Source organism: Diceros bicornis, chromosome 9, assembly GCF_020826845.1.
Source record: "Diceros bicornis minor isolate mBicDic1 chromosome 9, mDicBic1.mat.cur, whole genome shotgun sequence".
Lineage (NCBI taxonomy): Eukaryota > Metazoa > Chordata > Mammalia > Perissodactyla > Rhinocerotidae > Diceros > Diceros bicornis.
Window position 1 is genome coordinate 60,258,743 of NC_080748.1, and position 26,634 is coordinate 60,285,376.

Here is a 26,634-nt window from a genome sequence, read left to right on the forward strand (position 1 = left end):
TGGTACTAAGTTTTCATCAAAGAAATTATTATGATAAAGGCTTAAGTGGAAGTATCACTTGAATAAACTATTTCTAAGCCTATTGTTAAATGTTCCCATATAACAGTGTAGATGCAAGTAGTCTCTTTATAAACAGTAGAGTCAGAATAATTTTTTATGTCCTTTTCTAGAATCTGGCCTTGAGCTCCTTATGGAAGGTAGGGATGTTATTTCTAGGCACAGAAATATTGTAACTGGAGCTATGATTGGTAGAGGAAAATAAAATGATAGTCATATGCTTTTAGCAGTTTATTTCACTCAACAAAATATTAGCTAATTGACTCCAACAATATACAAAAAGAATTATACACCATGACCAAATGGGATTTATCTCAGGTATGCAGGGCTGGTTCAACATTTGGAAATCATTTGATGTCATCCATCATATCAATAAGCTAAAAATCAAAACCACATGACCATATCAATAAATGCAGAAAAAGCATTTGACAAAATCTAAAACCATCCATGTTAAAAACTCTCAGTAAACTAGGAATAGAGGGGAATTTTCTCAACTTGATAAAGAATATTTAAAAACTCTACAGCTAAAATCATACTTAATGTTGAGAAACTTGAAACTTTCCCACTAAGATTAAGCACAAGGCAAGGAGTTCCCTCTCATCACTCCTTTTCAACATTGTACTGGAAGTTCTAGATAATGCCAAAGATGAGAAAATGAAATAAAAGATATACAGATTGGAAAGGGAGAAGTAAAACTGTCTTTGTTCACAGATAACATGATCATCTCTGTAGAAAATCCAAAAGAATCAACAAAAAAACTCCTGGAACTAATAATTGATTATAGCTAGGTTGTAGGTAACAAGGTTAATATACAAAAATCAACTGCTTTCCTATATATCAGCAATGGACAAACAGAATTTGAAATTAAAAAGATAATATCGTTTACATTAGCACCCCAAAATCAAATACTTAGGTATAAATCTAACAAAATATGTACAAAATTTATATGAGGTAAACTATGAAACTGTGATGAATGACATCAAGAGAGAACTAAACAAATAGAGCGATATACCATGTTCATGGATAGGAAAACAATCTTCTCAAGATTTCAGTTTTTTCCAACTTGATCTATAGATTCAATGCAATCCCAGTCAAAATTCCAGCAAGTTATTTTGTGGATAACAATAAATTGATTATATGGAGAGGCAAAAGACCCAAAATAGTCAATACAAATATTGAAAGAGAAGAACAAAGTTGGAGGATTGACACTACCCAACTTCAAGTCTTACTATAAAGCTACAGTAACCAAGAGAGTATGGTATTGGCAAAAGAACAGAAAAATAGATCAATGGAACAGAATAGAAAAGCCAGAAATAGATCCACATAAATATAATGAACTGATCTTTGACAAAAGAGCAAAGGCAATACAATGGAGCAAAGATAGTCTTTTTGACAAATGGTGCTAGAATAACTGGCCATTCACGTGCAAAAAGCTGAATCTAGACACAGACCTTACACCCATCTCAAAAATAACACACAGACCTAAATGTAAAATGCAAAACTGTAAAATTCCTAGACGATAACATAGGAGAAAGCCTAGATGACCTTGGATATCTCTATGACTTTTTAGATACAACATCAATGGCATGATCCATGAAAGAAATAATTGATAAGCTGGACTTCATTAAATTTAAAAACTTCTGTTCTGTGAAAGACAATGTCAAAAGAATGAGAATACAAGCCACAGACGGGGAGAAAATATTTGTAAAAGACACATCTGATAAAGGATAGTTACCCGAAACATACAAAGAACCCTTAAAACTCAACAATAAGAAAACAAACAAACTGATTAAAAAATGGACCAAACCTTAACAGATACCTCATCAAAGAAGATATGCAAATGGCAAGTAAGCATATACAAAGATGCTCCACATCATGTGTTATAAGGGACATGCAAGTTCAAACAATAGTGAGATACTGCTGCATACCTATTAGAAGGGCCATAATTGGAAATACTGACAACACCAAATGTTGGCAAGGATGTGGAACAATAGGAACTCTCATACATTGCTTGTGGGAATGCAAAATGGTGCAGTCACTCTGGACGGCATTTTGGTGGTCACTTACAAAGATAAATATATTCTTGGGGCCGGCCCGGTGGCGCAAGCGGTTGGGTGCGTGCGCTCCGCTGCGGCGGCCCGGGGTTCGCTGGTTCGGATCCCGGGCGTGCACCGATGCACTGCTTTGGCAGGCCACGCTGTGGCGGCGTCCCATATAAAGTGGAGGAGGATGGGCACGGATGTTAGCCCAGGGCCGTCTTCCTCGGCAAAAAAAGAGGAGGATTGGCGAATGTTAGCACAGGGCTGATCCCCTCACAAAAAAAAAAAAAAAAAAAAAAAAGATAAATATATTCTTACCAGAAGATCCAACAATCATACTCCTTGGTATTTACCCAAAGGAGTCAAAAACTATGTCTACACAAAATCCTGCATGTGGATGTCTATATCAGCTTTACTTATAGTTTCCAAAACTTGGAAGCAATCAAGGAGTTCTTCAGTAGGTGAATGGATAAATAAACTGTGGTACATCCAGACAATGAAATATTATTCAGTGCTAAAAAGAAATGAGCTATCAAGCCATGAAAAGACCTAGAGGAAACTTAAATGCATATTACTACATGAAACAAGCCAATCTGAAAAGACTACATACTGTTTGATTGCAACTAGATAACATTCTGGAAGAGACAAAACTGTGGAGACAATAAAAAGATCAGTGGTTGCCAGGGGTTGGATGCAGGGGAGAGTTGAATAGGCAGAGCACAGAGGATACTTAGGGCAGTGAAAATACTCTGTAAGAAACCATAATGATGGATACATGTCATTACACATCTGTCCAAGCCTATAGGATGTGCAACACCAAGAGCGAACCATAATTTCAACTATGGACTTGGGGTGATTATGATGTGTCAATATAGGTTCATCAGTTGTAACAAATATACCATTCTGGGGGATTATTGATAATGGGAGAGAGTATGCATGTGTGGAGGCAGGGGGTATATGGGAAATTTCTTTACCTTCCTCTCAATTTTGTTGTGAAACAAAAGGCTCTAAAAAAATGAAGTCTTAACTAAAAAAAAATTTTATTAAAATTCCCACAATGTGCCCTTCAAGCAACTTAGGACCCAAGAATGGCAAAAAATATCAAACCCCCCTTTATTTATGGTTATACCCCTCTGCTGTCATTTTTTGATATGCCCTTCCCTAGTTTCCTTTCGAATATCCTCTTCATCATTAGAATTCCCCTAGGGCAATAATTTTTGGATTGAAAGGTGATATTAAGGTGATTTAAATGATATCATCAATTATTTTTTTCTGTATTCTTTTAATGTTCTGTAACCAAAAATGTATGTTGCAGTTGTAAGCAAGGGGTAAAGTCATGTAAAACAAACTAAAAAAAAATAATAATCTGTACCAAGAGTTCTCAATCCTAACCATAAAATAATACCTCATAGGGAGCTTTATTAAAACAGTGCCAATGCACAGGCCACAGAAAGAAATATTATTAGAATTTGCATTAGGGCCAAGGCACTTGTGTTTAACAAGCTTCTCTGCTGTTTCTAAAGTTCAGATAAGTATGAGAAACTTTCCCTTGCTCTATATTTACATTTGGTTCCTAATATAACTTTTTACCAAGACACTTTTACGTTCTTTTAGGTGTTGTTAGCATCTGACAAAGACTCTCTCCTTGACCAAACCTTAGACAGGCTCGTCTGAGAGACTCCTCCTCCTTTTTGACTAGTCTTCATTCTTGGGCTTGTCCTCAAGTCCACCTTGTCCAGTTGTAGCACGAATCCTAAGTCAGTTTAAGGAGAATCTCCCACCCTTGATATCTGATCACCCTCTATGTCTGATCAAATTCCTCATACCCCACCCTTAATCTGATCACCTTGGCTGCCTTTAGGAAGAATCTTGCTAAGTCAGTTTACCAAGAATCTTCCCGATGTTTCCTCTTATTAAATTTGTATCCACTGACTCCCCACCTGGCTCCTTGGCTATAAGTCCCTGCTTGTCCTTGCTGTATTCAGAATTGAGCTCAGTTCTATACTGAATTCTCTTTTCCCCTATGACAATAGTTTCTGAATAAAAGCTGTCTTGACCTCTTTAACTAGTGTCTGGCTTTGGTTCTCTTTGACACACCCCAACATTACTCAAAATTTCCTCCTAGTACCAGTAGTTTCACAGGTCTAGCTACAAACAGAAAATATATCATAAAGTGGCTTTCTTTGTGAGAGAATCTATAACTGGCATCTCATATAATATTTAATCCAATAACCTTATTTTATATCAAAGAAAAACAAAGCCCTAAAAGAATATTGATTTTCCCAAGGTCAGATAATATATTTGGAACTAGACTAAGAACACAAGTCATGAGACCTCCAATACTGTGATACTTTCATGATGACAGTAACACAAAGTGAGAGTTGATAATACAATTCTGTCATATACCATTAAAAATTAATAGCAATTAGCTCAGAACTAATAGTTGAGGTCCGGTAAGGGAAAGCTTACAAAATACCAAGTAATATGCATTCAAAAAGATGATCACCAACTCACTGGCACAAAAAGTTCTGATATAAAAGAGGGCCCAGCCAAAGAAGAAAATAAAATAAAAGAGACCCCTCAGTTGAGGAACAGCATGGGATTTGGGAAGAAAACATATTCGGAGGTACTGGAAGCCTGTTTTGAGAAACACATTTTTCCTGTTTAATACCTAAACCCAGAGTAGGAAGCAGGAGGCTTCTAGATATGGTGATGGGACAATCAAAATGAGATTGTGTTTGGTTCATGATCCTAGAGTTTAGATATTTGGAGTAGATTTCCCCAGAAGCTGGTACATGCAATCATTGAGTAACCAAAGCAAAATACATGAGACAATAAGTTGTAATAGAACAGAAAGATAGCCTTCTAAGTTTATGTTGGCTCTGGTTCCTTAGTGTCCCATGGAGGTATATGCAGTATGCCTAATAATGTTGTATGGTAAAATTGATGAAGTATTCATTATGGGTGGGACAAAGTGACCCAGTAGATTAAGAACTATGGTAGACAGAATATTTAATGTCCTCCCTTCTCCAAGATATCCGATTCCCTGGAACCTGTGAATATGTTGCCTCGCATGGCAAAAGGGATTTTGAGGTTCTTGGGAGATAATCTTGCATTATATGAGTGGGACCAGTGTAATCACAAAGGTCCTTATTATAGGGAGATACAAGAGTCAGAGTCAGAGAAGAACATGTGATAACAGAAGCAGAGTCCAGAGAGGGAGATTGGCAGATGCTATGCTGCCAATAAATGTAGGCAGCCTTTAAACTAGAAAAGGCAATGGATCTGGTTCTCCCCTAGAACCTCCAGAAGGAACAAAGCCCTCCCAACACTTTGGTTTTAGTACTTTTGAACTCCAGAATTATAAGATAATAAATTTTTGTTGCTTTAAGCCAGTAAGTTTGTGGTAATTTTTTTACAGCTGTAATACAGAGACAAAATCGAAAACATAGTCATTCTACAGGAAGACCCACAGCACATGACCATACCAGGATAGGAAACAAGGAGGTCATCAGACACAGGCATCATTGGCAGACCCCAACCCAGAGGAACAGATAGTCATACCTATCCTCCCCCTTTCATAGTGGAGAACAATGAGGGCCCAGAGGATACATGCTGCTCTACACATCCCTTGTACTTGCTGGTATGAGATGACACAAGCCTATTCTTGAACACCTCCACGCCCACATACCATGTGGGGCAAGAGAAAGAACAAGAAACGAATAGAATCTTCCCAGAATAGAATTTAACTACTGAAATGAAAAAATAATTATTTAAAGGTGGCTTTTTTAAAATTGAGCATTTTTATGTTATGCCCTATACATTTGACTCCCCTCCCTACGTATTTCTAAGGCTCTCAAAGGAGCTTTTGAAGAAGATTGAATCAATTATAGAAAATAAAGTTGCTAGATAGTCTATGCTCATCAGGAAATATTTTTAAAAATGAGTAAAATGGCTGCATTATGTCAAGGAAATAGCTCAGAAAAGGACAAAATGATAAAAATATTGACTCAAAATATTAAGTGCTTACTGTGTACCAAAAATATATATATCATAAATAGAGTCCACCAGGAGTTCAATATATTGAAAAAAAAGTGCTCTAATAAGTTCAATTAGGGAAATAAAAAATGGAAAAATTTACCAACATCATAAAATTCCAAGATCTTAAAAAGGACAAAAGTTTTCAAATTGGAAGATTCATCAGCTCTCAAACAAAATATGTAAAATGATCTACACCTAGGAAAATCATTGTGAAAAAACAGAACAACCAAAAAATATGCACAGCCTAAATTTGTTTTTCTTAGAGAAAATAGGTAACAACAAAGTTGTAAGAATTTAAATGATATTAAATTTCTCATCAATAATATTAAATGCTAGGGCACAATGGAACTTGGTTTTCAAATATCAGAAGAGACATGATTTTTAACCTCAAATTCTTTCTCCTACCGAATTTCGAACCAAGTAGTGAGAACAGGCTGAATAGATATATATTTTCAGACTTGAAAGTATTTGGAAATTTAAGTTCAATATATCTAGTTTTAAAAATACGTTAGAGTTAGTGTACATTAGACAACTGTGGGATAAAAGGAAGGAAAGAAGATTTGAGGTAAAGGAAACAATGTCTCCAGTGCAGGAAGCAGTGGGGGTTTGCAGGATGACAGCTTTTCAGTAGCCTAATGAGCACCCTGCCCAGGTTAGAGCAAGAAGATGAAGAGTTCCAGGAGAGAGGTAGGTGTGTGTGTGTGTGTGTGTGTGTGTGTGTGTGTAAAGAGAGGATACAGTAGTACGGATGCCATATATGTGATAGTATGAGAGGCAGTTTAAAAAAAAAGATAAAGACAGTGTGAAAAAATAATACATACATATGGCAATTTGAAATTCCAGTGGGAAAATGCATGGTCCCAACATGAAGCAAATTTTCCATATTGGAAAACCAAATAAATGGACTTCGGTAGAACAGAGAGTATTCCAAGCAATAGTGAGCATACAGAAAAGGTGAAAGATATTAGGAATGAGGCAAAAAGGAATCTATTTCTTGTCCCAATAATAAAACAGCAAAGTCAGTATGAAAAAATCAGAGACAAACACAAACTGTATAAGAAAACACTTCAAATATGAAACAAATTATTACGTATCATGATTTGGATAAATTAGTGGAGAGTAAGGAAAATAATCCATTTGAACTTTATGCTAGAAATACCCTTATTTGATAGGCTCAGGGCTTATTGCACTGGAGGTGTTGAAAAGAAAATATAATCCAAGAAATGTACTTAATTCTGCAGGAAATGATATTTATTTGAGAATAAGAATGCAAACTCATTTACTTTTAGAAGTGATGAAAACAAACAACAAAGACGTAGTGTTGGTGTTACAGAACCAATGTTACTATTTCTGAGAACATTTTCACAGATTAGGCTCTGGACATAGAGAATGGCTAAGATGGAGTTGGGGTGCAAGATGTTTATTGGGATCAAAACCTGTGATATTTAGGAGAGGAAAAATTTATACTTGGGACTTTGATGTTCTTTATGGATAGCAGAAACTGCAATGTGAAATCTGAGAATTTAAAAAAATGCAGTACCATAAATAGAAACAGGTCAGTGAAGAATATAGACTATAGCTCCAACATTTTTAATATTCTTTTCATGGTTTTCTACCTTGAACTAAGCCTGTGCTCAATAAATATTGTTGAATTGAATTATAATACAGCTACTCTGGAAGGGACTAAGACATAAAATATTTCCACACTGATGACTATACAGTTACTAAGGACTTTAAGTAATATTTGAGAATGGTTATTATTAACACCTATTCCTATTGTGATTTTGATATCTATTGAAGCTGCTGTCTTGCGAATGAAAAATTCAGGTTATGTTTAATTTCAAATAGTATCATCCAAGATCATTAATAAAAAATGTTGACATCCACATTTCTTTCTAGGTCCTTCCTTCTCTATTTCTACATTCTCCCCAAAAAACAAAAACAAAACAAAGAAAAAAATCTTAAATCTGCTCCACCATTTAACTATCTTTGTCAAGTGTAATTGTCTGCCAGATCCAAAAACCGTTTCATCTCTTTTTTTCCTAAAATTTAGCAGAATTTAACTCTCTGTACCATTCATTCCTTCTTCAAACACTCCTACTCTTTGCTTCTGGGAATTCACATCTACCTCACTGATTGTTACTTCCCAGTCTTCTTTGCTGGATCCTACGCTGTGGGGTCTAAGCATATTTGGGATGCTTTCACCTTAGTCTTGAGCCTCATCAACCCAATTTTCTCTAACATCTTAAATGAACTCATCTAGTGTTACGGTTTAAATATTATCCATGTATTAATGACTCCCAAATTTAAATGTCCAGGTCAGACCTCATCTGTGAATTCAAGCCAAAATTTCCAATACTAGTTAACATTTTCACTTTCTAGTCTAGTAGCCATCTTAACATTAATGTGTTCAAAACAGAACCCCTTCCTTAATTCAAATCTATTCCCATCTGAATGTTTTCTCTCTCTGTAAATGGTATTACCATCCAGACAACAATTAAAGGCAAATGTAGAATTACAACTGACCGTTCAAATCATCAGCTAATTTTGATAACTTTACTTTCAAGCAAAAACCGAATTTCCATTCACTTTTCTTCAAATCCATCTCTACTATCCTAATCCAATCCAATCTAGTTCAACATCATTTCTTAGTGGGACCACTGATACTACCTTTTGTATGTACCTTCCTGACTCCGTCTTTGGTCTGTAGATACACTGATTTTATTAAGTTAAAAATAATATCTTATTCTCCAGCATACAACTGTTGAATGATTTTCCATTGCCCTTAAAAGAAAAAACAAATCCTATCCCTTGCCTACAGTGCCCATCATGACCTGCCCCTGCCTGCTTCACTCACTTCAAGCTGCCCTTGTATACTTCCCTAAACTTCTGCCATATTGGCATTCTTTCAGCTTCTTTGAATATACAAAATTTACTTCTTAGTGATTTTTCTGGAATATTCTTTCTGTAAATCCTAACATAATTCTCTTGTTCTGATTACATATGTCTCCAAAAACTGTTTTTTCTCTTTTTGTTGGCTTCCACCACTTTCCTCTAGAATGTAGGGTCCATAGGTTCTGGGACATTTACTAATTCACACAATTTTTAATTTCCATTGTTGACAGTAGTTTGAGGCTGAAGGTCAACATTCAATAACCAATTGTTGAATGGTAAATAACTTTACCTGGTTTTGAAACATTAAATGGTGTTTTGCTGTCTTAATTATTAAGCTGAAGAAAATATTATGTGTTGAATTAGGACCTGATTTGCCAAATATAATATTTTTTAAATATTAAAGAGACAGACATGGTTTCTTTTTAAAAAGTGTTGTTTTAAAATACAGCCTGAGGATAGAAGGAAGGAGAGAGTAGCACAGGCAGATGTGGAACACAATGGCCCTCTTTGTAACAGAAGAGAAAGGTAAAGCTCCCACAACAGAGTGTGATTTGGGAACTAACCAACAGACATGGTGTGAGGCTCTTCTATGAGCAGAGTAGCTGAGAATGTTAAAACCTCTCCATGGGACTGGCTCTCTTTTTCCTAATTCTGGGATGGATAAGCCCTGTTTTGAAGTTCTGATCTATTCAGGTTGGCCAAAAAAGGTTCCAGCCTAGTGGTTGATCCAGGGAAGTTATTTGTCAGCTTTCTGGAAGAAGCTGAAGGCAGTGGAAATGTTACAACCCTAAAATGTAACCCAGCTCTCCATGACAGAGATAGCTCAGAAGCAAAATAATCTTTTCTAAAATAGGTTGTGCCAATTGGCATTGGTGTTTAAAAATTCCACTGGGGAGAGATCTCAGCCTTGCTGATTTAATTACTATGCCTTGCCCGACCTTATTTGTTTAGATTTTGCTGTATTGAGTGTTGCTATGAAATCATAGCAAATTTATTTAGTAGTACTGAAAGAAAAAAATGATGGCACTATTTTAGTTAAAAATAACAATAACAAAAAAGGGATTTGTACAGATAAAAAAAGATCTTATATTGGCGAGACTACTTTTTTTTTTTAAAATTCCCAGATGCTTGTCTGGTCATCCAAGCCAAATGAAGAGAATTGTTGGTAATTAAAAAGTAATTCACTGAAATGAGTGCAGCTGTAGCAATGGCTTTATTGCCAGACTCAGCATGATCTATACAAGCAAATCCTAATTGTTTCAAGTGAAAAAAATATCCTTCACTCATGAGGATAAGTCTGAAACGTTTATTCCATTTATAAAAACTTTGGTGAATTTTTAGCAACAAAATTGTAAAGAAGAAAGGAGAGTTTGCCAATTTGACAAATATTAGCCTCACATATATGTGCATCTGAATAATTATATACAAAATACTCTAAAATAAGCATGTGAATATTGTACAACCATTTTTAGTCCCTATTTTCTTTCTTGGGTTTAGATGGCTTGAAAATAAGGAGCCTGGAAAAGGGAGAAAAAGATCATTTTAATTATTTATTTATCTTTTAAATATTGATAATACTTTTAAACTTGGTATCGAAATATCATTAGAGCTATGAATATTTTATTAACCTTCTTTTGGCATTTTCTTTACCAAGTATTGTTTCCATGACCTTCAAACCCAAGGTTTCTGTGTGATGAATACCTTCCACATCCACTGAGGGTAAATGTTTCCTTTAGTTGATATCTCCCAGATTTCTTTGGGCTGTTGCTTGCTTTGTTCTGTCAGCACTTTGAACATGTTTTTTTCTATGTTGGTACTTACCATAATTTTGAAAGTACTTATTTCTATTTCTGTCTCCTCCAAGAGACTGCTAGTTTTGCAAGGTCAGAGCAGGAAACATTTTCACCTTTGTTGTATATGCCCCACCTTCAGATGTCACTTTCAGTGCATAGCAGAGTCCTGGCACCCAGGAGAGCATTGGAAATAAACTGGGTGAAGAAAGAGTAGAAGAATGATAAATCTTGTATAAATTTCTATAATTTATTTTTGTTTTTATAATCAGATTTTTTAACTTAAATATATCAGTACTATTTTTTAATGCTTAAGAAATATTAATACATGGCTTATATTTATTAATGAAAGTTGTTTGCTTGCAATGAAGGTCATTTATAGCTGTACTTTAATTATTAAATAAATACAGGGACTTTTTATCAGACATGTTAAAACTATATAATAGATTCATTGGGAAACTATTAGCCACAATTTACATTACAGCAAATTTGTGAGAATTTAAATATTCTAAGAAGTGAAGGACAGACTTATTCTCTGTCTGAGTATATATGTATATACAAGAAACTTTTATGTATCTTAATTGTAAAGAACTATCTCCTGAACTGTGCATAAATTTCATGTTGGATTTGTAAGTTAAAGTATAAAATAAATAAGCCTTCTGTATTTAAAATACAGAATATTTAAAAGTAGAATTTAAGGCATTTAAAGGCTTTAATAGCCGTTATAGGTTTTAAAAGTTTATTAGAAAGAATGAAACATAAAACTGTACATTGAAATAGTAATAGGCTGTTGCAGGTATAAAGGGGTTACAAAGAGGCACATGGATAATCCTAAATTAAAAATTAAAACACATTTGTTCATTCAATAAAGATGTTTTAGGGAATTTTACATACCAGTTACTGAGAATAGAGAACATAATTAGCAGTTACTTTCATACTTTATTCTTTAGTATGGGTGGGGCAAGAGACAATAAATATGAGTGAATGAATGAATGAGTGAGTGAGTTAGTGAATATCAGGTAGAGATATGTGAAATGAAGAGAAATAAAGACAGTCAAAGAGAAAATGACAACTGAGGGTTAACTCGTAAAGGCCCAGGTGAGCAGAGACTTACAGTACAGGAGTGAATTATCTGAAAAGCTGAGGAAAGAGTGTTTGGGGCAGAGGGAACAGTTTGGAAAAAGGCCCTGTGGCAGTACCATCCCTGGATTGTTCTGTAAACACTAGGTGACCTGTGTGCCTGAAGTGGAATGAGTGAGACAGACTGGTATAGTACCAGATGTAGAGAAGGGGCCTAGCACAACACCAGTCAAGGCCACGAGCTTATGGAAAGACATTTGACTTTCATTCTGAGTAAACTGTGAAGCCACTAGATGGGTTGGAATCAAGGAACATGTCTAATTGGTTTAAAAAGAATATTCTTATTGCTTTGTTAAGAATAAACTATAAAAGGACAAAAATGGAGCAGTGAGACTGGTTAGGAAGCTTTTGTGACCAGAGTTCGATATTTAGCTGGAATACCCTAGTGTGACAATACCTGATGTTTATGATAATTGTCTTTTAACGTTTGTCTCAAAACTAGTCTCTTAGCTATATTGTGCTTGTGAATCATATGTTCATAACTTTTAGTTCCTACATTAAAATTTTGAGAGTTGTCAGATGGTTTTTGTTGAGTAAAATGCATGACAATTCTGTTTCTTGGAATGTATCCTTTATATTTTTTCATGAAACTGCTTTTACTTGTTCCTTCTATTTTTGATACTATTTCTGAACTACCATCTCTTCATCTAATCAACATAATAAGTAATACAAACACAAGTAGCTTTCACCTAACATGCAAGCACTACATGCCAGGTGCTTCACATAAACCACAACAATCTTTTGAGGCAGGAGGTATCATGCCCCACTTACTGGTGAACAGGAAGCACCCAGAGGAGAATCAACCTGCCTAGTTCTCTGCTATTGAATGGCGGTTTCAACATTCAGACCCAGGTTTGTGTGATGTTTTTCCCCAGAATGAAGTGGAAGTTGCTAGCTATTGTGGCCTGTTGATTATAGCAGAACCTAAGCAGAAGACTTACAGTGATTCTGAAATGCAAAAACCTTTCCAAAATAAACAGATTTAAGAACTCCAAAGTTATACCTTTGGCTCAAGATATATTTACTGAAAATTCATATCTCTACCACTCAATTGTGGTAGCGCAATAATATCATAAAACACATATATGGAAATTAGAAATGATCTAGTCTACTCCATAGCTTTCAGACTGGAAAGCTGGATAAAATAATTAAACAAATTATTTATTTTTTAAATATTGACAAATTGGTGGCACATTTCATATACAAAATTCCCCAAAACACAGTATTGCTTACTACTTACATTTTCTATCTCATAGACTGTACATTAGATTGTCATAGACAGTCTGTCATAGACTCTACGTAAGAAATAAACCAGTTTTGGGCTGGCCCCGTGGCTTAGTGGTTAAATGCGGGCGCTCCGCTACTGGCAGCCCGGGTTGGGATCCCCGGGCGTGCACGGATGCGCCACTTCTCCGGCCATGCTGAGGCCGTGTCCCACATACAGCAACTAGAAGGATGTGCAACTATGACATACAACTATCTACTGGGGCTTTGGGGAAAAAAAAAAAAGGAGGAGGTTTAGCGATAGATGTTAGCTCAGAGCCGGTCTTCCTCAGCAAAAAGAGGAGGATTAGCATGGATGTTAGCTCAGGGCTGATCTTCCTCACAAAAAAAATAAATAAAATAAAATAAATAAGAATAAACGAGTTTCATATCTGTACATTGTGACAATCTTTTCTCTATATAGTAGGAATTACGTGATTGTTGCTACTCAAAATCATTTTTGAGACAATGCAGTTTTCCCTTTATACTAGTAGAGTAATAAATTTATCCAGTTTCTGGCATTTAATGGGAAAGAAATTTAAGACTAACAAAGTATTTGCATGTACAGTTCATTTCTGTGAAAAATAGTGTGTAAAGCCTTGTAAATCCACAAAAGTAAAGAAATACTAGTAATTTATCCAGCTATTTTCATATTCCTGATACACTAGAAGGGGCTGATACACTTGAAAGACCAAAAGATATATTTTTCAATTCATTTGTTGCAAAATGTTGCTGGATGTCTAATTGAATTACTCACTATTTTTCAAGGAATTAATAAGCAAGATATAAAAAGAGATGTAGTTGCAATCAGATGTAATTTTTTCCTCTAATAAAAAAAATCACCTTTTGAATATTAGCAAGGTAGGCTGAAATTAATATACATTTTAAAATAAAAGTATAGGAAATATGACTTGACCAAGAAGTAGTCAATAAAAGAAGTCGTCTCCTGGGGGAAATTCAAAGCACATATCTTCTAAAATTGGTAACTACAGTTGATATTTACCTTGGAATTTTCCTTTACCTTTTTGTTTTATTCGGTAACTTTTTAAAAAGTAAGAAATGTAATCACAATTCTTGAGAATTGTTAAACATTCTCTTTTTTAGATGCCTCTCCATATTTTTGAGGATTTATTCAAAATACATGCTAAAGGACATCTGTCTAAGAAAGTAAGATGTTTAAAATGTCTACTTTCTCCTAGAAAAGGAAATAAACCATTCACCGAATCACTGCAATTAGTTTTCTAAATGAAGCCTTCCCAAACTCCAAAATATATTTGATAAATAAAATGCATATTAATTTGTCAAACCTATAGTCATTCAGGTTTTCAAGTGTTCCTTTATAGTATCCATGGGGATATCGGGAATAAAAGTGTTCCAGATAAGGGGAACAACAAGTGAAAATCCTGGCAGGACTTCAACCTGGCTTATTTGCAGCCGACTGAGAAAGGGGCAGAGCAGTGGCAGAGGAGGTCAGGAACACTGCAAGACACTACAGGATCTTATATTCTGCGTAAAGACATTGAAATATCTTCTGATGGAGAAGGGAAGCATTGAACGGCTTGAGCAGAGCAGTGATAATATCTGAATTGCATTTTAATGAGTGTACTGAATTATTCATTGAAAGAAAATGAATGTCAGACATTCCAGATTAGTAAGGGGCTTGTCCCTTTAAAGAATAGAATTGAAAACCTAAAGCATTTCTCACATTTCAGTGACATTCATAATACTGGAGATAAATTCAATCTTTAAAATGTTTTCCAGCACCTGACTTGGTAAGCATAAATCAACCATATGTCACCAAATTCTTCCGCATTACCCCCAGTTCAGACCCCTGCCAACTCTACCTTCATTGTGATGTATCGGATAAAAATAAGAAAACAAACAAATAAAAACAAATTCTAGTAAAATTGTTTACTGGTTTTTCTTACAGGGACTTGGGGATAGAAAGTAATTTGAACCCAAAAGGAGCAGGCTAAGTATATTTGATACTGGCTCAATACAAGGTTGGCATAGGGAAGCCATATTGTAGTAAAGAAACCATGTTGTAACTTTGAATGACCTCTGATTAACTGACATGCTCTGTGGAATTTGTGGCCCCTCCCAGCTGCAATAAGTCAATAACTTTGTTCTTTTGAGTTCCTTAGGAATGTGATGACCCCTGGGCCGAGAGTCTATGCTGATAGCCATCATCAAGGATAGCTAAAGGATCAGGGTAGAGGACGTTGCTCCAGTCTCTGATGCATATCAGATAAAACAAAAGACTATCAGGAACTAAGACAAGATGTCTGCCTCCACCCAGAGATCAGATGGATGCCCCACCTTGAAAACAGATGCCTTCCCCACCCAGAGACCAGCCCTCTATATAACTGGCCTGTTGTCTTTGTTCTGTAAGATGATTCGTTTGGACATTAGTTGGCCATCTTCCCCCTTGCTAGCAAGCTGTAATAAATAATCCTTTCTCTCCTACCACCTTGCCTCTTAACAATTGGCATGTCTTACCGCAGGCAGACGGACTCCTCTTTGGGCGGTAATGTATTCGCTATATTTTTTTAATCTGCTGCTTGATAAACCTAGCAACTTGATGAAGGTGAGGATTGCATCACACTGAGTCAATACGTATTTTAATATACAAAATAATTTATAATTGTGGGTAGGGACAATTTGCCTTTCTAGATGCTTGTGTATATTGTATCTTCTTGTGAGTGAGTAAAGATGGATTGTGAGTGGGAGGTTGGGACACTCACACTTAGAATTTTATTGCATATAATTATGCAAAACGTTTACGGTAGTAAACCTTTAATCCAACTTCTACTTAACTATCTATTTATGCCTTGCTTCTTATCTATGTACTATTTTTAAATTTCTCACTATTTTTCTCTTACACAAAGATATTTATCTACCTCTAGGTTATTTCTTTCAAAAACATGAACTCAGTCTTCTAAGTGGCATGTCAAGTTATTCTTCTAAATAAAGATAATTTGTTTTCAAAATGTACCAGCTGAGAAAATGATTTTCATTCTATTACATATATGAGTCAGGACGGAAATGCACTACAAAGTTTAATGAAATTACAGACAATTTTAAAGTCTAATTGCATGATTTGAAATAAATATTGTGCAGTTAAAAAATGATTAAAGATAATACATTTATAAAGTAGATGTTGCACATGGCATAATTCTTCTGTCCTAATTTACCACTGTTAATGGGAAAATGTGGAATTGTAGAACCATATAGTTTAAAGAAAATTTCAGCAAACATGTGGTACATGCTTCCATGAATGTCTTGGAAAAAAATCTATACATTCTTAAAGAGAACAGTGACATACACATTGAAAATTTTGTATCTATGGTTTTCAAAGGACACTCACATAAATTATAATGTTTATTCTGCACTAACATAGTATAATATGAAGGAGAAAGCATGTATTATTTTCAGCATACTATTAAGCAATGAATTCATATCTAAATGCAAGGTCATCAGTTAAGTAACTAATTGAAACAAGAATAAATTTCCTGTCTATGTCATCTTAATAACTCCAAATTGCTAAGGGAACATGAAAATGACATTTTAAAGTAAAATTGAATTTATGTTTTTCTTTCTATTATTGATTTAACTATTTCTTATATCCTTTACTTGGATGCTAAATTTAAATTTTGAACTGTTCTCCTCAGTTCTAAGTAAAATTAAATATGCAATATTATTTAACATAGTAGGATGGTTAAGATTACAAGCTACAACATAAATGAAAATTGAAGCTCTTTTATTTATATGTGTCCTTAGCCTTGTGACTAAGACTGATAGCATCTAAGATTTGGTGCAGCTTTGAGATCCGGTTTGAACCTATTTCCATTTAGTAAACAAACAGATGCAAAATTAAAAATCTGCTTTTTCTCTCCAACAAAGCACAAATGGACTCTGAGAGACCTAAATATTTTTTCAAAAGTAAAAGAAATGTTCAAACAAAGGACTTCATCTCAACAGTTTACAGCTTGAGACGTTAGTAGGTTTTCCTTCAACCTCTCCCTGTTCATCACAGGCTGTTCGATTATAATCTACTTTCTAGCTCATTAACCTTGTTACTATGCTTTTACATTGTGTGACTCAAAAATCAAAGTCTTACCAATACATTTTATCAATTGATTCAACTGTGCTACACCTAAAAAGGTATTTGCTTTCCAAAATACACAAAATATAGGGATTTTTATATCTTTCGGGTTCTCTAAGAAAAGCAGAGACATTGTATAGAATTGAAAATGAATCAAGAAGCTTTCCATTTCATTCATTCACTCACTTAATAAATATTTATTGAGACTCTATATGTGGTGAATATTATGTGAGGTATTTGGATACGTTGGTGAATTAGGCAGACTTATTCATATTCTCATGCTGTTTATGATATAGTCTATAGAATTGACTGCATTATGCACTCTCTGCCAGGCAATGTGCTATGAGTGTCTATGAAAAGGGACCAACAGATGTTGAACGCTGCTGAAGCTCAAGAAGAGAAATTATTGTTAGACACAACCAGCCTATTGGAGGTAATTGGATTCAGGGAATATGATGAGGCCACTTGGAATAATATAGTAAATTTTAAGGGGTTATGCAAATGTTAGGTAGTATTTTTTTTGAATCTGTCTGTGTGTGTGTATGTTTGTGTGTATTATGCACATGGGAACAAGGCAAATTTTAAGAAGTAGGATTCAATTTAAATTCTGTTCTAGTAATAAGAGCTTTTAAATTTTACTTAAATGCTATGGCGTCAACAGCTGTGTTAAAATATGACTGATGATTAAGGAGGTAAAGAAGACAAAGTCTATCCAGGGAAGTATTGATTATTAAGTTATCACACCTAGATTTTTCACTGGGGAGAAAATAAAACAGTTGATTTTCTAATTTACATTTTTTAAATATCTAGTAATCTCAAGCCATTGTAGGATGGTTAGTAGTGTCTCTGGCTTCCACCCACCAGATTCATATAGCTTCCTCAGCTCTCCTCCCCCAATTTGTGACAACTAAAAATGTCCTGCCAAATGAACCCTGCCAAGGGTGCAAAATTGCCTTGGCTGATAAGCAGTGATTTAGAAAAACTGCCTCAGCAAAGCATAGTTTTGATGAAAAGTTATTTTTTCCCCAGAAAGTTATTTTTGTCTTCCTCCTGAATAGTAATTGGTCAGTCAGATTTTAGTTTAATTTTAATTGTAATTTCGTTTCTATTTGCCTGCAGCAGTTTAACTACACCAACTCCACTGTGAACCAAGTACAGTATACCCTGGGTTTTTCTAGACGAGACTTATGTCTTTTGGAAATGTATTTCTTGTGAGTTTTGATTTGCAAGTGTTTATGAATCAGGACATTTCTCAATTTCAATACACTTTGAATCCTAATACAGAAATATAACTGATTTGATCAAAGGTATAGTTTGTGTATGCTGAAAAAACATGAGACGTTCAGTGTCTGAAATACGAAAATATACACACTGGCATTTAACTCAGCTAACCCTTAAAACCACAGCTAACTGGCTGAATAAAAAGCCTGAGATTTTTTTTACACCAAATTAAAATTAAAACTGAACTAAAACTTCAAAAATATTCTAAAGTTATTGAAACATCCCATGCAGTACAATTTGCTAAAACCTTGTAAATATTTAACAGGAACATGTTTTGTGATAATATGTAATTTGGCAAACATAATGAGTTGTTTTGAATGAATTCATTAACAGTGAAATGGTTTCCAAAATATACGCCACTTCCCCAATAAGACACTTAGCAAAGCCTCATAAATAAGCTTGAGTTTTCTCAAAAATGAGGCTTGTTTCCAGTAGCTTCACCTACCTGACTTGAGAAAACTTCTTAGGAAAGGAAATATAAAAGGCCCGATTCTTCCTTTGGAATGGAAGAGGAAAATGTTTAATAAATATGGAAAACAAAACACAAATTAAAATTTTAATGAGTTATTTTGCTACATCAGAACATAATGAAATTACAAATAATGAACTTGTAGCAAGTTGTACAAACCATGATAATTATTTATCCATCAAATGACTGATGCTGTGTCTTGTACCTGCACTGTAAGATTACTTAAAACACTTTGGGGATAAAGAAATCAGTTTGTTAGAGATTGTATTAGCTCATTACCCATTCTATAAAATTAAATCTGTAGAAGAGTTAAAGCATATTTATACCTTCTCAGTTTTTAACTGTTGCTGAAGTATATCTCCTTGATATTTTCAGTGAAATGTTATGTATACTCTCCTTGCCAAAGGTCAAAAAGGAAAGGGTTTAGGAAAATGACATTGCAGAGTATTATAAAAGACCTAATCAAGACATATATTTTACATGAAATTTGAGGCTTGCTTCCTCTTCTATTTAAAACCTTTAAGGAAGAGAATGAACTCACCTTTTTGTATTTTTCAGACAGCTTTATTAGAGACCATTGAAAGAATTTTCTTACTTCTGTCAGATTACAATACACTTTTAACCCAAAACCAATAAATCACTCATGTTTTCAAGTTTATTTGGACTTTTAATTTAAGCACAGTTTAAACTCCATCAATAAGGATCCTATATAGCCTTACAGCGTACTTAACCAGAATGCAAATTTGCCGCTCAATATCATTGCTAATGGATTTGTTTTTCTTTACAGTTCTTTCCTTCATGCTTTTGTTATGCATTTTCTAAATCAGCTTCTGCTAAAGCTGTCAGCGAAGTGGTCCCTGGTTACACTGCCCTGATCTTACTTTCGCTTGAACCTCCTTTGCTTGCCACCTGACAACTCCAATTTCATTGTGCATTTGGCGCTGGTGCCTCAGGTCTGTCTCACTAGATGTGACACAGTCCCTGATGTGCAGCGAGCATTTCTGCATTCGAGATGCTTTTGTTATCTGTCTTCTCTGTGGATTCCTAGGAAATGTTCTTATAAGAGTTCAACATAACTATTCAGCTGATTTAGGGTTTTGAGAATTTGCCTAAATATCATCCTGCGGCTATTTTATCCATCCTCCTCTCTGATGCATGGATTCCCTTTTTAACATTTGTTATTCAGACAGGATGAAATTTAGGCAAATTCTGACTCATTTGCAGCACTAATTTCAAATCTAGAAAGTGAGAGCCCTTGCCAGTGGTGTGATACTCTTGGAGTTATGTGCAACGTTTGTTGAATTAGTGAAATGTCAAATAAGTTTTCCTGAGGAAAGATAATTAGATGCCTGGCTGTGATAATGATGATAATAGTGATAGGCAGAGGGAGCTATACTACCCAGGAGTGTAGCGTGATCCATATTTGAGGATCAGGAACTAAACTACTATATATAACTTGGACAAAAACTAGAATTTAAGAAAGATTTGTGATTACAGAAAAAGAAGAATATTCTAGCAATGTGAAGAATTTAGAATAGATGTCAACCCTCAGAAGCCAGGGCTTAGATGCTATAGATGCTGTTTGCAGTCTTTAGTGTGTTCTTTTTCATGCAAATTGTACATGTGTGAATGCGCACACACAACACACGCAGGGTTAGCATCTGCCATTTAAAATGCATAGATAATTAAACTTGACATTGTAACTGGAGAAATGACTCTGTTTCTCAGTTCTAAGTGATATTGGGCAGATGTCTTCACAAAATAACAAAACAAAAACTACCTTTCGTATATATTTTTCTAATTCTATAATTCAAAGTCAAAAATTAACCATACTCTTTGGCTTATAGCAAATGGGAGCTGAAAATCTGAACCAAGTCCTTCTCTCCTTTTAGCATTCCTCTCTAGCCCTATCCCAACCACTGTCTTCCTCAGGCACAACGTCCACCAGAGGCTTTCACTTTAATGTGTGCAATAGATGTGTGTATGTCTGCTTATCTGAAATTGCATGACATTGTTTCATGAACGTATCTGTTTATGCAAGTGATATTTTTCTTTAAATCTCATTGCATTTTAATTTTTATTGCTCAACAATATGTTCTAAGAGTTATGCATGTATGCATAACATTCTGTTATATAAACCCACTTCACTTTATTTACCGTATTTAGAGTTGGTTGCCAATAACATTCAGATACTATGTAAAAATGCCAGAAAATACTAGATTTCATTGTCCATTTCTTCTTTGGTAGTTATCCGAAGAAGAAGAAGAGCATCATATGATTGAACTGATGAAAGAAGAGGTGACTCACTGTTATCATCAGGGACAGCATTCCAATTCTGCAGATAATAAAACTCATCCAGAAAAAGAAATTTTCGAAATCATTGGATTAAAAACATAGATCTGTGCGCCACTTCTTCACAAAGATACCACGTTTTGGGTTTCTCTTTTTTGTGAAATCTAGAGGTTATGTTGCAATTTCAAGAAGAGGGTGGAACTTCATGAGACAATGACAATCTTTTAAAGCCAACACAATTTGGGACCTATCTTAGCTGCTGCCTGTGGTATCCTTGCTTAACATGTATATTTTTAGTTATTTTTTTATATAAAATTTTTCATGTTTAAGTGATAAATGTCAGAACTGTTACTTTTTTTCCTCTTGGAAATTCCATCAAATGAAATTGAAACCATGTATATTTATAAAGAATTATTTTGATTAGGTTTAGCTGCCATTCTGAAGAAAATCCAAGTAATAGTGGCTTAAACAGGAGAGAAACTATATATTTATCTCTTATGAAGCTCTTCCTCTCTGCTCTACCACTCTGGTATTACATTGATGGACATTGAGGGTACTACGCAAAGTGAAATAAGTCAGAGGGAGAAGGTCAAACACCATATGATCTCACTCATTATGTAGTAGATAATAACAATAAGAAACAAACACATAGAGACAGAGATTGGATTGGTGGTTACCAGAGGGGAAGGGGGGAGGGAGGAGGGCAAAAAGGATAATTAGGCATGTGTGTGGTGATGGATTGTAATTAGTATTTGGGTGGTGAACAGGAGAACATGATATAATCCATGCAGAAATAGAAGTATAACGGTGTACACCTGAAATTTATACAATGTTATAAAGCAACGTTACTGCAATAAACAAAAAATTAAAAAAAAAAAAAGAAACTCAAGCAGGAGGAAGGGGAAGAGAAAGGAGACAAACCAAACTTTTGAGTCATCTTTTAAAGTTTCCAGGAAGTTCAGCTTACATCTTATTAGTCAGCACTTATTCATGTGGCCATTCACCATGACTAAAGGAAGGCTCATCTTTGTTCTAGGCAGCTGTGTTCTCACACAAATACTGGGAAATTATTTGCTGCAACAGAGACAAGCTGGTTCCTGAAAATATGGCCCATCTTTGTAATTCTTTATGTGGTTGTATGTCCTTTGCTTTTTTGAATCAAACCAGGTACTTTATCCATTATTGTTTTTGACTTCAGAATGATCATTTCAACTGCAGATTCTTTTTGTCTGCGATTGTTTTAGCTGTGTCAAGGATGGCTCTCTCATCATTCACTGAGCTTCTTGTCTTCGCTTCTGTTCAGATAACTTCTGCACAGCCTCAACTGCTTTCGGCAGCTCCAACACGTATTTTTGAGTTTGGGGATTATATTTATCTCCAAGAGTCTCTAAAAATGGAATTTCTGAAGCTTCAAAAATTAAAAAATATATTCTTTTTCTTTTGTAAAGATTCCAAGAGGATAAGGAGGAAATGCTGAAATACAGTCTTGTTTAAAGCAGATGTTCTTGCAAGTATTTTAAATTCTGTTCCAGTGGAGAGAAAAAAAAGAATAAAGACAATTTTAGTTCAACTAGGAAAGAAGGAGTAATTAACAAGAAGTTACATAAGTTTTCTTATTGAAAAGTACATAATGTAATTATACTAATGTAATACATAATTACATAATGTAATTATATTACCTAATATAATTATAATCCTGGTTAAAAGAGAAGGGGTATAATAAATGAGAAAGAGAATGTGCTTTGGATACCAATATTATTGAGTTCTATACCTATCTGGGATGGTTAATTGTATGTGTCAACTTGACTAGGTCACAAAGTGCCCTGATATTTGGTTAAATATTATTTCTAGGTGTGTCTGTAAGGGTGTTTCTGGATGAGATTAGCATTTGAAGTGGTAGATTGTGTAAAGAGAGTCATCCCCAATGTGGTTGGGCATCATCCAATCAGTTGAGGGCCTGCAGTGAACAAAATGGTTGAGGAAGGAAGAATTCACTCTCTGTGCCTGACTGAATGAGTTGGAACATCAGTCTTCTGCTCTCAGACTGGAACTTACACCATTAGCATTCCTGGTTCTTTGGCCTTCTACTCAGGCTGGAACTTCCATCTTTGGTTCTTCTGCTTCTCAGGCCTTCTGATTTGGACTGAAACGTACTTCCAGCTTTTCTGGGTGTCCAGCTTACAGACCACAGATCACGGAACTTCTCAGCCTCCATAATTACATGAGCCAATTCCTTATAATAAATCTTTTCAAATATATAATACATATATTCAGAGATACATATATATAAAAACATATGTTTCTGTTTCTCTGGAGAACTCTGATTAATAAACCATCTTACAATTAATAACTGTGTGACTGATGAAAAATTCTTAGTCTAGATTTTTGGTTTCTGTTTTTAAAATGAACATTATACTCTTTTTTATAGAGTTGTTATTGCTCAATGCATGGCATCTATGAATTTTCTAAAGGTCATACCTTCAGTCAAGCCAGCTGCTTCAGGTGATAGAGTACATGGAAAGGCCGACGAATTCTATAACATGAGCCCTTTGCTATACTTCATTTGCTCTGAATGAGTTTCTTGGTCAGAAGCAACACTGTGTGGAATACTATGATGATAAATAAGGCATTCTGTAAGTTTGTGGATGGTGGTTTTGGCAGAAGCATTGTGCACAAGAAAGACAAACCTATATGGAGTATAAGGGTCTATTCCAGTTTGAATAAAATGCCGCCCATTCTATGATTGGAGACGTCTCATTTAATTAAGCATTTAATTTACCAGGTAATTGACTGGTAAACCCAGGTTGTGCTGCCACTTGGGGGGCTTAGTGTTATCTCTGCTTTGGGCAGGTAGGAGAGTATCTATCTGTAGCTATAGCCAGAACGGCTTTGTGAAGTCACAGTCAAAGTTGCTGACCACATGCATTGTCATCACTGCTGCTGTGAGTACTTAGTTCACGAGCTCAATGGGTAAGGGCAGCTATAGCTAGAGAAATGGGTTTACTGATATCCTAATAGTGATATAACAGACATTTTGTGTCACCTTCATTTAGGGTGCCTCCAGAGTAACCCCAGCATAGTGCTGCACCCGTGTACTTTCAAGTAGTGCCAGTGTATTGTACAAAAACATCTATAAACAAACCCCAATTTTTTTTCATCAGCTGCTACTCATGAAATTTTCCAAAAGTTCATATATGTGGGTTGAGAGAAAGGAGGCAATATATTACTATTCTGCCATAGACTATTTAAACACCAACTAATCTGCTAGGTTATAAGGCACATGTATGGCATCCTGGACCTGTTGCAAAGCAACCTCTTATTCTGAGACCCACTCAAAAATTTCCACTTACTGGGTTATCAATAAACAATCCAGTTTAGCATGCACAGATAGAGCTTCCAAATTGCAGAGTTCCTCTCAGCATTGTGTCTCTTTCTTACTGGTTGGAGAGTCCTGAGGAAGCAAGTTGTAATTCAACTTGGAAGTGATCTTTCAACATTTTCCAGACCCATGAATTTTGGGAGGATTTATTTTCCATCTTTTGCCATGTATTTGTTTTAACTAGATGTCTAGAATAGTTGCAACATCCTAATGACCAGGTCCAATCGGCATGATATCATCAATGTGATTCAATGTAACAGACCATTTTGGTGGAATGGAGAGGTGCTCAAGATTGCTCCAGATTAGACCATGGGGTAGAATTAGAGAGTTACATAGCTATGAGGCAGGGCAGTAGAGACATTACTGGTATGTTTGGCTGAAAGAAAAGTGCTTTTGGTGGTCTTGACTGAGAAATATAGAGACAAAAAAGCATTTTCCAGATCAATAGCTGTATACCAGGTGCTGGTTGAGGGAGATGCTAATTTATTCCAGCTATGAAATTTCATCTGTAACAGCAGCTGCAATTGGAGTCAACGTGTGATTGACATGATAATAATCCATCTCTATTCTCCAAGATCTATCTGGATTGTGTATAACCCAGACAGGCAAGTTGAATGAGAACGCAGCATGAATCACCATCCTTGCACTCTTCAAGTCTTTTAGTGTGGCACTAACATCTGCAATACCCTCATGACTGATTTTGAAGTACTCCCCTGGTAGATAGAACCAGTTTTAGTGGCTTCCATTTGACCTTTCTTATTACAAGAGCCCAGGTAGTCAATGTGGAAATTCTGTCAGTTGTCAAGTGTAACTATTCCGAATTATGGGAAATAACCACAGAATGTGTTCAGGGATCCAGTAGGCCCTCTGCAAAATGGAAACAAGCCAAAATTCCATTGCTCATTTGATCTTCATAAACCTCAGATCTGACTGGTGGACCATAATAGCATTTCAGGTCTCCAGGATTAAGATCATTTCAGAGACAGGGTCCAGTAATCCTTCAAAAGTCTGATTATTTCCTATTTGCCAATGCAGTGACCTTGGTAAATGGCCACAGATTATTTGAGGAAGGTAGAAAGAAATTTTGAGTATTTATTTTTTGGCTTTATGGAAGGATCATTCCTTAAGGGGACCTGGCCTCCACTTCAATCAAGAGACTACAGGTCTGTGAACTGGATAAAGTCTTAGAATTTGTTTAGAGACTTGGATTCTCTATTATGGTGATTTAAATAATTTTGTTAACCAAACCTGGAGTTTAGTTACTCATATAAGTTTAATAGGCTACCCATATATTTCAGTTTTGAGATAAAATATTCAACTAGTGAATGCCAAAAATCTCTGCCAGTCAGACTGTTCTGATTTTGGGTTGGTTTTGTCACCCTTTATGGTAAGCATACATACCTCGCCTTTGACAATTAACAGTCACAACTTGTCCCAGATCTGATTATCCTCATTAAATTTGGAGAAAGGTCAATGGCAGTAATTCCCACTATAATTTCTGGCTTACAAAGAATAGCCATTACAGAACTATTCAAACATGGAAGGGTTCCACTCATGAATGTATTTTCTAGACCTGGAAAGGACTGTCCTTTGTAACCTCTGTGAGACACAGTTAGCAAGTGTTCTATAATAAATCCGTTTAAGCATTCCTGTCTACCTCAGCATTTAGATACCTTCATCTACAGGAAACTAAAGAAGTCTGGTATTTCTCTTTCAATTAGTGTAGTGCACATTTTGGTCCAAATCAATCAAACAATCAAAATATTCGAGGCACTCTTAGCCAGTTGAGCTAAGCCATTGAATGTTTACATCTATTGAACAGTGATATGATATTAACATAAATATTGAACATGGAATATCTATTTAGGGAGTCTAAATTCAGC

General features: G+C 35.3%; 1 long non-coding RNA gene across 2 annotated transcripts; it reads left to right on the top strand.

The window, feature by feature from the left end:
- Window positions 1–15,655: 15,655 nt before the first annotated feature.
- LOC131409963 (uncharacterized) lies at window positions 15,656–22,053 on the top strand. 2 transcript variants are annotated; one of them, XR_009221095.1, is made up of 3 exons: window positions 15,656–15,812; window positions 17,663–17,763; window positions 21,328–22,053. It is a non-coding gene; the product is annotated as an uncharacterized LOC131409963 (long non-coding RNA). The 2 variants fall into 2 exon arrangements; XR_009221094.1 differs by having other exon boundaries at window positions 15,656–15,752.
- Window positions 22,054–26,634: the final 4,581 nt, after the last annotated feature.